Genomic DNA, 17,458 nt, shown 5'->3' with positions numbered 1-17,458 from the left:
TGGAACAAATATTTCTTCATTCTGAACAGGTGGATATTCCACAGGAATAACATTTTGATTCACAGTGGGAACAGTACTAGGTGCCACAACAGTATCCGGAATCAGGGTTGATTTTACAATAGTATCACAAGTGCCAAGGTCGTGAGTATAAGGAGATGGAACACAAACATCAGGACCAGAATCAAAACAACCAAGAGTGTCTAGGAAATTCTGAAAATCTTCCTTTTCCTTAATAATTACGGTATCTTTTTGTGGAAGAACAAATGGTTTATTAACAACATCATTAGACCTGTACATAGATACCTGTCTGAAATTCCAAATTTTCCCACCTTGTACTCTGACAGCTCTGCTAAACACCTCAGTTACTTTGACAGGGTCAGACCATTTGGACCATCTTTTGTCAGGACTACCAAATTTAACACGTACCAAATCACCCACTCTAATCTTACGGTTCAACGGACGATTTTTGCAAGTATCTTTTCGCATTTTGTCTTGATATTTTTGGACACGTTCTCTGACTAATTTAAAATCCAAGATTGGGTCATGAAGATTGTTTGTTTTCAACCATCAAGGCATGAGCTTCGAACTAGGTTTCCTTCCCCTTAACATTTCAAATGGAGAACAGCCAGTAACTGAGTTGGGGGATGTATGATATGTAAGTAAAGTAGCTCGCAAAGCTTTCCTCCAATCAATGTTACTCTTAATAGCCAATTGTATGGATTCTTTTACGACCCTGTTGAAGCGTTCAACTTGACCATTGGCCATAGGATTATAGTTAGAAACTCTCTTATGAATAATACCACATTTATTTAAAAACATCTCTAGCACTTTACTAATGAATTGTGGACCATTGTCGGAAACAAGTTCAGCGGAAAGACCTTACCGGCTGAAGATATTGTCTAAAAATTTTATAACTTGAGTTGAGGTGATTTTGTCTGCAACTTTGACTTCTGGCATTTTGAAAAATAGTCTACCAACACTAGAGCAAATACATGTTTGGCAGAAGGAAGACACAAAGGACCAATTATGTCAACGCCCAGTTTCCTCCATGGCCCTTGCGAACATTCAATTGGAGAGATATCCGCAGATAAAGGTTTGACTGACTTGTCACTCTTAGAGCATTGGACACATTCTCTAACCCACCTGTCCACCATGCTATCAATGCAGGGCCACCAATAGAATTCCCTCAAGTGTCGCTTAGTGCAAGACATACCCAAATGTCCTTCATGGGACAAATTGATCAATTGTTCCCTGATTTTTTGAGGAGGGACAATTTTATCACCTCTGGTTAAAAATCTGTGTGAAAACATAAGTTCGTCCCTGATTTTAAAGAATGAACTGATTTCTCCACACAACTTCCTCTCTTCAGGCCATCCATCTTGTAAGTATTTTACAACACCATTCAGGATGACATCTTCAGACATAGCCTTTGCCCAAATTTTCTCTGAAATGGCTTCCGAGTTTATACTATAATTAACATCTATAGTATATGCTATGTCGCATTCCTCTGTATCCTTATCAAGCTTTGGCTCTTCGGGCAAAGGAAGACGAGCATGCAATCGGCATGCACATTCATGCGACCAGGGATATATACAACTGAGCATTGGTACTCCTGCAATTTGGCAGCTAATCTCGCCAAACGAGCTGTAAGTGTTCTACCACCCCCAGCTGCTAACATATTAATTAAGGGTTTATGATCTGTCCTTAAATGAAACTTCGTGCCCCACAAAAATTGTATGAAATGTTGAGCAGCCCAAGTGCATGCAAGCAATTCCTCCTCAATCGTGGAATAATTATACTCCGCACCACGCAGAGATCTGGAAGCATAAGACACTACGCACTCTTCTCCGAAATTCTTTTGCAGAATCACCGCACCTAGACCAGTGTTGCTAGCATCCACTGCTACGATGCATTCTCCACCAATAGTAAAAGGTCTCAAAAAGGGAGCAGAACTGATTTCCTTTTTTAGTGCTTCAAAAGCTAATTTTTACTCCTCACCCCAGACAAATTTAGCATTTTTTTTCAATAATATACGTAGAGGAAATACTTTTGAAGAATAATTTTTCACAAATTTGCTATAGAATTCAGTTAGACCTAAAAAATAAATTAACTGCTCTTTAGTAGTAGGTGCAGGTGCCTTAGAAATACTAATTACATGGTCTAACTTCGGTTTGATACCCTCACTTGATATTTCATGTCCTAGATATTCAACACTATCCTTCCTGAATTTACATTTTGAGAATTTGAGCGTTAAGCCTTTCCTTTGTATACTATTCAAAACCTTTTTTAGATTGGAGTCATGTTCCTCAAGATCTTTCCCAAAAAATAAAATGTCGTCTTGGAAGGCAATCGCACCAGAACAGCCTTCCAACACATCTTTCATAAGCCTCTGAAAAACTGAGGCAGCACTAGCCAACCCAAAAGGCATTCGTAAGAATTGAAACATGCCTTCCGGTGTAATAAATGCTGTTAAGCATTTAGATTCCTCATGTAACACAATTTTGTGGTATGCACTGGATAGATCCACAGTGGAAAACACACAGGCACCAGAGAGAGTTGAGATCAATTCGTGTATATTAGGTAAATGGTGTCTGTCAATCCAGATCTCTTTTTTCAAACTGCGTAGGTCAACACACAAACGAAGATCCCCGTTACTTTTGAGGGAAAGAACCACCGGAGAAACCCATGGGGAAGATTCTATAGGTTCAATGACATTCAAAGATCCAGGTCTGCTAACATGTCTTTCAATTTGGTGCGATAAGCTAAAGGTACATCGCGGACTTTATGCCTCACAGGAACAGCAGAGTCTTTAAGTATAATTTTGTGTTTGAAATCTACATATTTCCCAAGTGTATCATTAAATACACCAGGAAACATGTTTTTTATATTTAACACAAATGCCTCATCATCTGTAGAAACACTATACACAGGTGGTGAGGCATTGGGATCCAATTTTATACCCAACTCTTGTTGGTGTGGCCATCCTAATATGGATCCTCCTTTGGTCGCTACATACAATTTACCTTTAATTTTTTTTCCTTTGAAAACCAAATCTACCCAAATGAATCCCTCTAAATCAATTTTGTGCCCCGAATAACTACCAGGTCTGATATCAGGAGGTAATAATTCTTTGCTATCCCACAATTTTTTAAATACGTCCTTGCCAATTATAGAATACCAGGCACAAGAATCGATCATCATTGTCACTTCTTTCCCATCAAGCAATATTATACCAGATGGAAAACCTTTACAATTATTCTCACATACACAAGAAATACAATTGAATTCATTAAATTCTGTAGAGATTTCATCCTCTTCACAAGTAACGCAGTTAACTTTCTGTAAGGACCTGCACATTTTCCCAAAATGACCTGCTTTCTTGCATTTAATACAAATTTTATTCCATGCAGGACATCCTTTGTAATTGCCTACGTGACCAAAACTGCCACATCTGTAGCAGATCACAGGATTTCTTCTATTACTAAATTTGTTGTCTTTAAAACCAGAGTCTTTCCTATTAAAATGGAGGTCTTTTTGGCGTGAATTGATTCTTACTAGTGATACTTCAGCTACAGGGTCTTGTACTTTCGCACTAAATGTTTGAGGTTGACCTCTGATCTCGCTGACAAACTTTTCAGATTGTTCAATGCCTTTGGCAATGTTAACTACAGCACTTAACGACGATTCAGTGCCTAGCCACAACCTTTCTTGTATCCTCTTACTCTTTGTTTTCATCATTATTTGATCTCTTAGTACCTGTTCATAGTTAATGGTATCAAATGCACAAGAACCCGCTAGAGAACGTAAGGCAGATACATAATTCTCGATGGATTCATCTTCTCTCTGAGCGCGAGAGTAACATTTGAATCTTTCCATTACCACATTTATCTTCTTCCCAAATCTAATACTCATTTTTTTGACAGCGACTTCAAATACATTTACTCCTTCTGTACTCTCAAGAGGAGGCAAATTATCAAATTCTTTAATGCCTTGACCACCTAAACAATGTCTCAAGAGAGCCAATTTCCTTTTCGGAGAACAACCATCCTTCTCTAAAACTTCCACGTAAGCTAGGAACATGGGGTACCATAAATCCCATTCCATCCTAGGTTCACCAGCAGAGGGTAAGAAATGTGGAGGTGCTGAAATATTGGACATTGTAGATGTAAAAATTCAACAATAGTACCTTGACTATCTATATACTATGCTGTTCACGTGTAATCCAAGGTTTTAAATATATATTGCTTTCCTTGCCTTGTTCAGTATATCTGGTGTGTACAATACAATATATTACCAATGTAAATCACTTATGAACGAATTAAGAAAAATAGAACTAGATTAAACAGTCCCCCCCAAAACAATATATATATACTTTTTTTTTTTTTTAACTTATTATTAATCTTTTCTTACTTGAAAGGTGTGCGATTCACCGATATAATGTTCGCAGCCCGCGTAGTTTTAAGATCACAAGAGAAAGAGAAGAAAAAAACCCGAGAAAAACGATCCAAAATCAACGATGGAAACAATGCCACCGACGAAGTTTCACAATAATCAACACCTAAAATGGCTGCCGGGAGCGCGTGATGTCATCACGCTCCCAGCATGCAGTGTGGCATTCCGATTCCCATCATCCTCTGTGTGGGAGGAGAATGCGAGGAGGTGCGAACGTTGGATTATCAAGTTCTGATGCAGGTAATGCAGATTCTTATTTACATTGAATGTTTTTCAATGTAGCGCGATGCAAGATCAAACAGCAAAGCATGCAGAAATTTTCAAACCAAAACCACACAGTTGGAAAAGTTACCGCGGGCACGTTATCCCTAAAAGCGGAAAAGCAGATTATCCTTATCTTTATCCAAACAACGACGATCCACAACCACATAAATTCTTCAGCCCCCGGTTACGCTGCTTTTCCCGGGTCAGCCACTAGCATACAGCTACACAGGATAAGCACTTCAAATAAAGATGATTTGACAGCCGCGGGTGCAATCATCTCTTTCGATCAGCCGCTGGTGCATTCACGCACATAGACACATAAATTTGAAGAGAAATACCTTCCGAATAACTTTTAAAAGTGAGCGTTGTATTCTCCTTGACTCCCGCTCGTCGCCAACATGAAGTAAAGCGCAGGTGAGCAAATTGTAGATTTCATGTATGTTTATTCAGTCTGGAGAAGACAGCTTGAACAACTACTTCCAGACGGTTCACAGAGATCATCCAAACCGTCAGCAGTGGAACATAGAACCCAAGACGACTCATAACATTCTACAGTAATGTGCGACAGTAAATAATGTGGACACTACACTTATCATGACCAACATTAGTTTGTCCTTAACTTTCCTGTGCTTAGAATCAACCTAATCGCTACAATATCTGGCATACCATAGGATCTAATCCACAGACTTGTTTTGCCAGCAGATTAGATATTGCTGAATCATAAAGCTAATCTCTGGTCTCAATCCTAGAATGAACTTGGACACAAACTGTCCCATATCCTTTGGATTTAAAGTATCCAACCCACTGTACTGCTTGAAGGCTTGCAAAAGCTGTTCATAGTAGGCATGTACTGATCCCTTAGGCTCTTGAGTGGTTTGATCTATCTTAACATAATCGATATCTTGTGGGGCAATCTTAGAATGAAGCCATGTAATTACCTGTTCAAACTTTTTCAATAGTGATTTTACAAGCAGACCACAATTCGCTAGGAACCACAATGTCAAACAATGTATTCAAATCAATCCACAACACCTTTTGAAATCTTTACAAAGCGATCGGCTTGCTTATAACATTCAGCAGTTTTCTCCCTCAGCCAAGGAAAGTCTTTTGTGAACGCTGCCAAATCACCCCTGCTCAAAGCACATGCCCTCCGCTTGGCACCTCTTGCAATGGGTAAGCCTTAACTCCTGGGATACACCCTCCTGGCGGAGGCGTATCTCCCGCCACCCTCCTTATATTCTTCTTCTTTGACCATCTTTCTTCCCATTTATCGAGCATGCTCCATGTGCGTATCTCTATGACCAGCTTTCCAATGTGGGTGTTCAACCCTATAACCCTTTTCTCTTCTAGTTCCTGATCAGTGTAAGTCAACCTATGATTTCCCTGTAGCGTTTTCATCTTGGACAAATCCACAGAAAACTTTTCAGCCAATTTTGTCAGTTTCGTATGTGCTTGCCTTGCTTTACGCGTGACATCCTTTTTCACAAATAACAATTCATCCTGTTCATAAAGTTCTATCCTTTCTAAAGGCAAGTTTCCGCTGAGATCTCATCCAACTCTGTTTTCAGCCTCAGTACGTCCAGCACTTGACACACTACTTTGTCCTTGCTTTTCACCACTCTGCTTCCTTTCTAACGCTGTAGTCTGCAAGACATGCCGATCTCCAGAAGCTCCTTCCCATGGGTCCTCTAACTGGAGCTTCCCACATTCTCAGATATGAACTCGAGTTTGCCAGTGACACTGATCGTATTGTACTAGACCCCACATGCACCATTGAGGAGTCTACAGTTGCTGGCAATGGGGTACTAGCTTCTACATGCTCCAAATATTGACAGTTTCCATTCATCGTTACATTTTCTCTGGGGTTGACCCATTCTCCTAATCCTGACTGCTGTTGACTAGTGTTTTCTCCTAGGCTTGGATCATCCACAGAGACTACAGGTCCGATGGTGACCGGTACCGTAAGGGCTTCCAGCAACCTTATAGCAGCGTGGATTCCACTAGTCTCTGCACCTCCAAATACTGGCAACCCTGTCCCTTCTGCTCCTGTTGAAATCTTCCCCACTACTCCTGTGCTATGGCCTATCTGTGGCATGACCATTCTTTCCATACTCGCTGTATTCGCCAGTTCTTGACTTCCTTCCTCTGAATGTGGATTGTATGGTGGAGGAAAATAACCTGTCTAACAAGCTGTCATCGGTGTTATTCCCATCATCACCATCTCCATTCCTATTCGAGCATTTCCCTCCTTTACCAACAGTGGGTACAACCTCTCTCCCTCGATGGTGTCTCCTCTCCACCTCTTCAGCTCTGCATCCGATCGTGCATCTTGATATGCTTTCATTGCCTTCCTCATCTTTCCCTGACCTTTCTCCCTGTTCTTTGCCTGAGCTGCTGGCATCCAAGCATCCAGTGCCTCAAACTGTGTTGGTCTGAGTGGAGGCCATAATGAAGACATCACTCCCCTCAACTGATACAATACCTCTGATCGAAATGAACCATAATGTGGAAAAGCCAATTATCCCTCTTTTCCAGTAATCTTGTGCCAATTTTTGATCCAAACTATAGAATGGAGTCATACGTGCATTCCCATGTAATGTGCTGGGGTATCCTTGGGTGGTGTTTCCTTACTCACTAGAATCACCACTCCCGTATCTCCCCTACATAGATCATGTAACACCTACGGGTGAAGTTAAGGTAGCGCAGCATGCACAGAATAACCAATTCCAAATTAAGGACACAGATTATGACCGCCCCGATGTCAAGAGTCCCTTCATCGGAGGTTCGTAGGTAAAAAGCATTAGTCTGTCACTACACTATCGCTAACATGACAGCCCTACTTACCATTTCCCAGGCACGTTCTGAAAAGGTGTCAGCAAGTGAAGGCTTCCTGAGAAGACCATTCACTTTGAATGGGCCAGGTATCATGAAGCTACAGAGCTACAGAGCTCCTTCTAAGGTGCTCTCTCTTCTCAAGGTAAGGCAGAAGTCTCCAGACTCTGGCCCTTACTCCAATACAAAAGAGGTGGTACGAGACTTCCCATAATTCTAAGCAACATCACCCCATCCACGCAAGACACCTCCTCGTAGGTAACTTTCCATTCGGCAGCGATGCTCCCAGGCCTTGGCTTGATGACCTTGATTCCCAGTCTCTAACCAATGAGAAAGGACACCATCCCATATTATCAGTATCGCCATTCTCCACCCTAAGCCTAACTCCTTATTCCAACTGGAGTATGCAAGGAGAGCACCAAATTTGCTCTTCAAAGCAGTCTTGTGGCACTGGCAAGAGCCTCACCCTGGCCCAATACACTAAGTCTTGTCTGGGAGGTGGTCACTCCGCCCTGTGACAGGAAACCTATTGTCCAACCTTCTCCTGCTTGAGCTTGGCTCAGCAGCAGGAGGGCAGAATCGTGTCTGTGGTCGGCAGTAGCCATAGCTTGCTGTCAGACTCTGGAAGACTGGTAACGGGAGCACGGAGGGCTTCCCGGAGGAGCCCCACAGTGCATGGAATCATACCTCCAACACGTTTACATATTGGGGTATGATTCAAACATGTTTGATACCAAACATGCCAGGGTTTATTACAGTCAGTTTAGAGTTAGTCATTGAGTAATGACGCATGCCACTCTTAGGGCCTTATGTAGGTGGGCTGGCATTTACCACTTCATAAATACCGAATCATACCGATTCGGTATTTATGAAGTGGTAAATGCAATGTAGGTAATGAGTCGGTAAATATTACCGAATCGGAAAAATTCGGTAATTACTGAATCGGTATTTACCGATTCGGTAATGAGGCATACCTTCCCATTGATGGGAAGGTATGCTTCATTACCGAATCGGTAAATACCGATTCGGTAATGTGGGAGCACATGCAAGGGTGGCAGGGTGTCACATTGACACCCTGTTGCACCCCTGATTCGGCCATGTGTGCACATGTGGCGCACATACATGCCCTAAGGGCATGTATGTCTGCCACATTGCACACTTAAACGTGCACAAAAATGCTTTTTTTCACCTATTCGTCATTTACCACCAACCTTTAGTTGGTGGTAAATAACGAATCCCCACACCCACCACACACTCCCCCTACATCTCATTTCATGATTCGGTATTTACCGAATCGGTAATATTACCGATTCGGTAATTTTACCGATTCGGTAAATACCGAATCATGAAATTCTCCCCCTACATCTCATAAGCCAAAATACCGGTCGGTAACGGTATAATTACCGAAAATCGGCCGTTACCGACCGGTATTTGGCTTCCTACATGAGGCCCTAAGTATTGTAATTGCTGATGCACTTACAACACCTGGAGTATGGACTCCTGCATTTGTAGGGGTGTTCTGCTCATGCAGGGGCACCTTCACACCTATAACCAAACACCCTGACTTCAGGAATGAAAGGCCTGCCTTAGGGGTGACTTATAGGTTTTAAGTGTAGTGACCGCAGATATAAGAAAACTTCTTACACAGGCTGCAATGGCAGGCCTGTAGTTATGATTTGAGTGGTCTCCCATGGGTGGCATAATGCATGCTCCAGCCCATGTGGGGCCCCGGGTGAACCTATGCCTTGGGTACCTTAGTACCTTATACTAAGGACTTACAAGGGTACTGCAGTAGCCAATCATGGGGATGCCTAAGTACTAACCATGGTACAATTTAGGGAGGTCGCACAGAGACTGGGTCTGATTAACAGGATCTCAGTCAGACTAGTCAGAAAACAGAATACACCAGCAAAAAGTGGTGGTAACCATGAATGCAGATCCTACTTTTCTTCAAGTTGTTATTGTTTTAATGTTAAGTATGTTTAATTATTTGGTAGAGTTTTTGTATGATTTGTTAATATATTTAGTGTGTTTTTTATTTATTTCAATTAACTTTTTTATTGGTACATTTAATTTAGTATGGGAATAGGTTGGAACGCTTTTGAAATTTTTACTTTTTCATTGATTAATTAAAAAAATAATTTTTCAAGTTGTTAATGTGATTATTAATTATTAATTTAAAAAAATTAAATGATCATTTAAAAATGATTCTTAATGTTTTTAATTGTTGATTGGTAATTAGCTATTTCAATTCAATTCAATACTCTATATTTTGGCATAGCACCATAAAAGACAGTCAAATAATCATTAAGACATAAAACAATAGAAAAGATAAGAAGATACACTTATCGATTAATAATCATAAAAATAGATGATTAAAATGTCTTAAGACCATTTAAAATAGTTATTCAAATTAAAAGAATGCATGACTCAATATCGACCATAGGTTTACACTGCTGTATAAAATGGCATTGCATTTCATGCTTAATCTGCAGTGTATTGTAAATCTTGCTCAACAGCATAATGCAGAGAGAAGCAGATTCCATCCTAGATAATATAATCTGCAGCAGATGGCTGAACATATTTACGCCTGATACACCACATTGCAAATAAATACTTTGAGACTTCAAAGACTATGTTTTGAGTAGTGTCAGATCTTAAGGATTCTGTACGCCTCCACATACTGAGCGATCTCCAAATGACTGCAGATAGGAATGATCAATGTTGCCCTTGCCACCCTATACTCAGGGCAAACGAAGAGTACATGCACCATGGTTTTGTAAACCCAAACCCCAGGACATGCTAGCCAGCTCCTCTATATTATCAGGTCGAGCCCATTTGTGGGTGAATGTATGCAGAGGGAGGAACCCATGTCTGAACTGGACATAGAACTTTCCTGCCAGACTTGTTTCAATTTCATCCAGAAGCTCTTGGGCTTTATAGTGATCCTTAAGCTGTAAAATGCTTTTAGCCAGTGCACCCAGGGTTGAACTCACTATAAGAGAGCGTAGTTTCAAATTCTTATAAATCTCTATGAGTTCTAGGTTAGACGTTTGGCTGCAAGCTGTCTCAGGGTCACTTTAAAGCCTATCTTTCTTCAGGCTTCACAAAGTGTCTCTGAGATGTTTAATCCAGGGCAGCTCTCCTGCCCCTGCATGCCAAGCATCTCTTCCAAAGCACGTCCATAGGAGAGCAGTTCTGGGGGTTACCCATACTCTACTCAAATAAAATAGAGGCCTATTCAGGGCCTGAAATTCCTGGCCCTGAATTGCAGATGCAGTGTTCTTTACATAGGTGCCTCTTCGATCCTGTCCTAATTAAAGCAGGGTTGAGTAGTCCTGATGGATACAGGGGTGCCGTTCAAGAACCTAAATGCATTGATTGAGACTTTTTCCACTTCTCTGTCACCAATATGAAGGTGTCTTGGCTGCAGGTGTGCCGAGAGCCACCTGAGATGGAGAGCTTGTCAGCCAGACAGGCAGGGAGGAGTGGCAGCCTCAATGGCTTTATATGCGATGCTGCTGGGTTTTCACATAGTGCATGCCAACAAGAGGAGCCGGTGGAGTCCCATCAGGATGGAAGTTATGTGGACATATTTTGTAAGCCCTAGATGGGGCATGCTGCATCACATAGGATGTCCTTATGGGGGATTGTGTGTAATTTGGGAGTTTATGGAGCATAGCATTGCCACTGTGCAATTTTGGGAGCACAAAGGCTTGAATGGCAGTTCTGAAATCACTTTCTGGAATGAAAGCTTTTCATTGTCTGTAGCAGAGAGCTGATAAAGGTGTTTATTTTCTTGCTGATGTGTTCCTTGATGGTGACATCTCAAAGTGACTTAGATTTAGGTGGAATTTAAGGTTAGAATACATCCAGGTTCATGTTAGAGGGCTAGATTTGGATTAGATATTGCTTGTTGTTCCAGGTGCATAGCAGAAACTGTTTTGGTGGGATTAAGCTTTAGGCAGGTGGTGGACGTCCAGGACTGGATAAGATGTTTGAGGCACTGGATGTGTACAGCAGAGGACACTTTCAAACATTGTATTGAATCTGCAGCATGCTGGTGAGTTCTTTTTCTGTTATTGATCCTAGGGGGCTCCATAAAGAGGTTGAAGATGATAAGGGACACGATGGATCCATGGGGAACTCTGCATACATGTGATCAGAACCATCTGTGACCTGGGGGTGCCCAAGGAAGTGACCTGGTGTCAGCTACAGTGAATGAATGAATGAATGAATGAATGAATGAATGAATGAATGAAAGAACTTGTAAAGCGCAGGACTCACCCCCAAAGGGGTATCTCCGCGCAGTGAACGGAGGTATGAAAGCTAGGAAAAGGGATCAGTTGTTGAAGAGTTCCGTTTTCAAAAGTTTCCTGAACAAGAATATGAATGCACCAGGCTGGCTGGCCTACATTGGTCTGCCCAGACCACCACTCTCTCACCGGCATTGTAAACGACCAGCACTGACGACAGGCAGCCACAATATAATTCCCATAAAATGTGAAATCCCACTGTATGGCTCTCCCAGCTCTGGGCTCTCCCACAGTGCCCTGTCAGGCCAGCCCCTCGGGAAATATCCGCTTGTCCCTCGGTCCGTCCAGGTCTGTCTTCTGGGTGAGCTTCCGTCTCAGCCACCTCCACGCATCGCCCTAACCTTGGAGAAAGGGAGACCGCATGCTCCCCCTGTGCCAGGCGAATGGTTAATTGTCTTCAGACAATTCTTTTCACAAACTCACAGATCAAAAACTACAAAGTCAAACCTCACGAGAATGGTGTAAACAAAAATGAAAAGGAATTCTTTTTTTTTTTTGCATTCTGTTTGATGGGTCAGTCATATTTGTGCTAGGCAGTACCACTGCTTGAATGGAATGTTGTTTCCTTTTCCAGATTTTAATAAACTCCATGTGCATTTGATCTTTTGAGCAATGAACACTCTAATTACACTTTGTTTGTACTGCATGCATCTAACTTCCTTCTCTTTGCCACACATATTCAGCAAAACCATGTGCAATGTCATGGCAACATTGTGAAACAAACATTCTCTGTAATCTTTGTTCACTGAAGTATACCCTTCTTTGTTTATTAACAGTAACTGCATCTGCATACAACTGAAACGAATTCCATAGCAACAGCATAAATTGTCCTCTCCTGTTATCATTTTTTTTTAAATGTTGCTGCATTCCTGCGGATGTAATTCTGCAATTAGCTGATGTTGTCATCTTTGTTATACAAAGTGATCTGTGGAATGTATGAAAATAATGCCAGACATTTTAGCAATTAATGCAATGGATTGTAAATGTGTAACGACTTTGCAGTTAGTTGGCAAAAAACGAGTCAGAACAGGGAAGTAGATAAAGGAGTTTAGTTTAGGCCGACAATTAACTTTTGCTGTAATAACAGCACTAGCAAAGAAGCACATGTTTGGCCAGAATTGCAAAAGTGCAAGAATAGTTCGCACAAGTTCAATTTGAACAACTTCTCACAACAGACGAGCGAGTGCTTCCGGAGAATAAGACTTTTGAACAATTTGGATCTGAAATGAAGGGGGCGGTCAGGTAAACTCAACTCTAGGGCGAAAGTAGGAGGACAGACCGAAAAACAGTGACAACGGTAGGAAGCAGGCACGACAAAGAACCTGCAAACGTAAGCTAAAGAGACGTCTGGTGGTGAATTAAAGAGGCACGAGTTTGAATGCCTTGGTATTCAGCACCCTGAAATCAGGGGCGGCTCCTCCGCTAAGGCGGAGGAGCCTCGCCCCACAAGAAAATTAAAATGATAATAAAGCCATGCTATTATCATTTTATTTTTCCCTAGTGGCTCTCAAGGTGCAGGACGGGGCTGGGCTGCCCACAGAGCACCGCAGCCCACAGAGTGGGAGGCACTCTCCAAGTACGCATGATGGTTTGGCCGGCCGTCTCGGGCCGGCCAAACAGGCATGGGCACTTTGCATGTTCTCCACCGGCTGTAATGCACAGCCTAGGTGGAGAACATGCACAGGCCCTCAGTCCATATCTGAGCTCCTAACCACAGTGCTCAGACCAATCACAACGCTTCTATAAGCAGCATCCTGATTGGCTAGAGGAGTTGTGGCAAGAAGGACGGAGGAGAGGCAGCCGCCAGTAAGGTAAGTTTCATTTTCCTTTATTTTCCCCTTTTTTTCTTTTTTTACATCCCCCTTCCTGCCCCATTACTGCTGCCCCATTGCAGACGCTACTGCCTGAAATTCAATAGCCCTGGCCGCGAGCCTCTGACCAAAATTGTGGGCCCCGGCGACTACTCTTTTACAAATGAATCACTGCTTGAAATGCCACCCGAAGCTGCGCAATTGGCACAACTGTCAATGTCCTTCAGTGCATCTATCCATAGGCATATGCTCAAACAGACCCATACCATAATGTAATCCATCAAGTCTTCGGAAACCTTGCCAGGCACCATCCGATATGACTGACAGCTAAACCATTCAAAACACAAACAAAAACAATACCAATTGATCACTTTGGATTCGCTGAATGAGAATCTGAGAATCATAAACGGAGACCAGACTCCTAAGGCACTCTGGGATTAGAACATTTTGGGGAATGTGTTAAACAAATGCACATAACATAACACTGCAGACCTAATTTACCAGCATCAGTAAGAGACTGATTATGAAATTACTCACAATCAGTAGCAATGCAGTCAGAAAATGTCTTGATCTCCATGCGTAAATAGTGCAGATTCTAATTTGCATGCAAGTATATGGCAGAGGAACGAGGAAGTGATTTTTTACTGGCTAATAAAGTGCACGTCCAATGAATGTATAAAATGGGGTACACACACGCAAGAGATCAAAAGAAGAATCAAAGAATTGTGAATGCCTCTTAGTGAGCTATTCCCATAAACATGGATGTGGTTTTGTAATTTTGAATAAAAAAAATCTATTGATACTGAAGCATGCTTTGAACAGCCATTTAAAGAGAGGTGGGAAGGGCTGTGATTGCAACCACCAAATGTTTGGGCAAAAATCTGATAACTTTTAAGGTCGTAAATAATGGTATGATTAATACTTGTTCTTTAGTATGTCTTTGGGCATTTCAACTCTTTCCTTTACTTGAAACATATTCCACATTCCTGTCTTCACTTATTTCACCTTTACTACCCCTTATGAGATAAGATGTTCCCGTATTCTGTAAAAAAGTCCACTATCCCAATACAGGACATCATTGCCCCAAAAACAAAACTACATATCCTATCAGTGGACATTAAAGAATATGTGTAGAAGTATGATGAAACCTTTATGACACCAATAAATACTATCACTCCACTAAACAAGTCACATGATGGACCAACTATGTTATCCAAGTTAATCTCTCAACAAGATGAAAACTCATAGGCACCTCCAATGCATGGAGAAAAACTAAACCACCAGTGTTATTCTCCAGGTTGAAAAGGCTAGGGAAAGAATGCAAACCTACCAGCCAAGTCTAGCTACATTCAATAACAGATTCACTCATTGCCAAATGCTAAATGTCCTCTATTTGGTATATAAAAAAAGGCTATTACTCCTGTTAGGAAATTCATACCATCTCTTCACAGCTAAAAGCAAGGACTCCCTTCACTACTTTGCCCAAAATGTCTGACGATTCAGAGGCAAAATCATTGTTGATTCATCTTACTTTGAGGCTCCTTTAAAATACAAAAAACAGTATGGACTCGTTGCTACCTATCACTGATGACAGATATCATCAATCATCAAACACAGCAAACCCACAAAATACTTCTGTGATCATATTAATGCCAATCTAATCGAAGACAACTCCATTTTTAACCCACCTAGTGTGGCCTAATGAGTGCATCCCTAAGGCCAGGCTCTTTCGCCGACCATTTAAGGATGGGAAAAAAGACTAGACTCAACCCAAGCCAGTTCTTCAATTTGAGTACTATGCCTAACTGTCCTTGTCTTCTGAAATTCAAACTGTCTCCAATCAATTGACTGCTGTCGTTTTCAAGGAACACCAAAGGGCCAAATATCAATCTGGGTTCTGCATGTGTTTCTGTCCCAGACCGCTACTGTGAACATACGGGATGACATATATCCCATTTTGGGCGAACGAAGGAGAAAGAGGTTAACCTGTTCTTCTAGTATTATCAAAAGCCTGCAAAATGCTTGATCATGAGAGGTTCATCTGAACAATGGAATTCTGCATGGGTTTTTGAGGCTGGCTCCCGATTTGGTTTACCTTGTTTCCCAGCAACAGATAAAAAGTGGTGAGGATGGGGAAGTGCAACACAGAGACATTTGCAATGCTGTGTGGTGTCCCACAGGTTTCTGTTTTAGAAATGGTCTTCTTGAAATACTCCTCCAATTTAGGAAGACTTGGTTAGACAGCACAAAAAAGTAACAGATGTAATGCTTAATTTAATCTCTACCAGTGGCATCTAATCTGGACCAGCAAAGGCATCATTTTAGCACATCTGTGCCATTACACCAACTATATGAAAATATGGCTTAACTTAGCCCCACAACAGAAGGATCAGACAAAACTATCAGGGCAGATATTTTCAGACTGGTAATGCAAGCAGCTTCAGACAAGTATCCACCACATTTGGTATCATCAGTGAGGTGGAGCTTGGGTCCTATGTCACAGTGATCAAAGAACCTATGTTCTGTTTCACTCCTCCAACATAGGGAGACTCATTAGAAAGCTGAAAAAGTAATGGAAGGAATTTTGACAAACTCAGACACTTGCAATTACTCCAGTCCACATTTGAGCCCATCAGTGTTTCAGCATTTCTGTAATTAAAGAGAGGAAACAACTATATGCAAATCGGCTTTGCACTTGCACTGAAAGGGCCAGTCCAGATTCCCACAAGTTCCAATGGAATGTAAACACAAGAAATCCCGGATCATCTTATAGCCTTGTTGTGCCCCATCAGTAAGGGGCAGAAACCTTGGGACCCATGTCAGGTCAAAACCTTCCTACGAAGTAGTCTCAATTAGTCAGCACAAACAAGTAATGGATGCACTGCTGTTCTGTAAATGCTGGCCTGTTTCTTTTCATGCAATCTTTATGCATAAGATTGGTCCCTGTTTGAAGTGGCAGAGTGAATCAAAACAATAGATTAGAACTCACTGTAGAGTAAATATCAGTGGGTTACACTGATTAAGAATTTCACACATTTCTTTTTTAGGATTGATCTTTGAGACAACTGTCTCACTGCATTATTATTTTTCCAAGCATATCACACTTATGAATAAAGCTTCAAATTTTCAGTTTTACTTATTTTTATAGATAAATACAGACAGAAAATATTCTATTTCCTGTCTGTATTTATTTTTCAAAGTGGAAAAATACAGAAAATTGTGCTTCTTGTTAATGACTCTCCTTGTTGTCCTTCATGAATTCCAGATAAGCAGATAGACACCATGGGAATTTAAATAAAAAGGATCAGATTCCCTTAAATACAGGCATAAGTTAACGTATATTTGTATAAAATGCTAATATTTACCTGTTGGTGTAGTATTTTGGCATATTTGGCTGCTTAATTTGCTAAAACGCAACAGGCAAAGTCTGAGTGCAACTTTATCAGATAAATAAATCTGGAGATATACCAATTTACTACTCCATTTATTCTCAAAACATAAAAGTAATATGGATAAATACCAATTAAATAGCTAAAAAAAGAAATATGGATAAATAAGATTGAAATGTTAAAAAAAAAAAAACATTAAACCGGGAGCCCTAATTATAAATGGGCTTTTGGTGTGCCAGTTTCATCCATTGGTTTATTAAATTGCCATTCACATTTTGCTTCCGCCTACCACACTATGCAACATCAGGCAATGGGGCAGCCCACTTCATCCAGTGGCTCCTTCAATTTGAGTGACTACACAAATTGTGTCCACGTAGTTCATATCCACTACAAA

Source organism: Triturus cristatus, chromosome 4_2 (genome assembly GCF_964204655.1).
Source record: "Triturus cristatus chromosome 4_2, aTriCri1.1, whole genome shotgun sequence".
Taxonomy (NCBI): domain Eukaryota; kingdom Metazoa; phylum Chordata; class Amphibia; order Caudata; family Salamandridae; genus Triturus; species Triturus cristatus.
The sequence above is the reverse complement of the archived record's forward strand: the minus strand, read 5'-3'. Positions refer to the sequence as shown.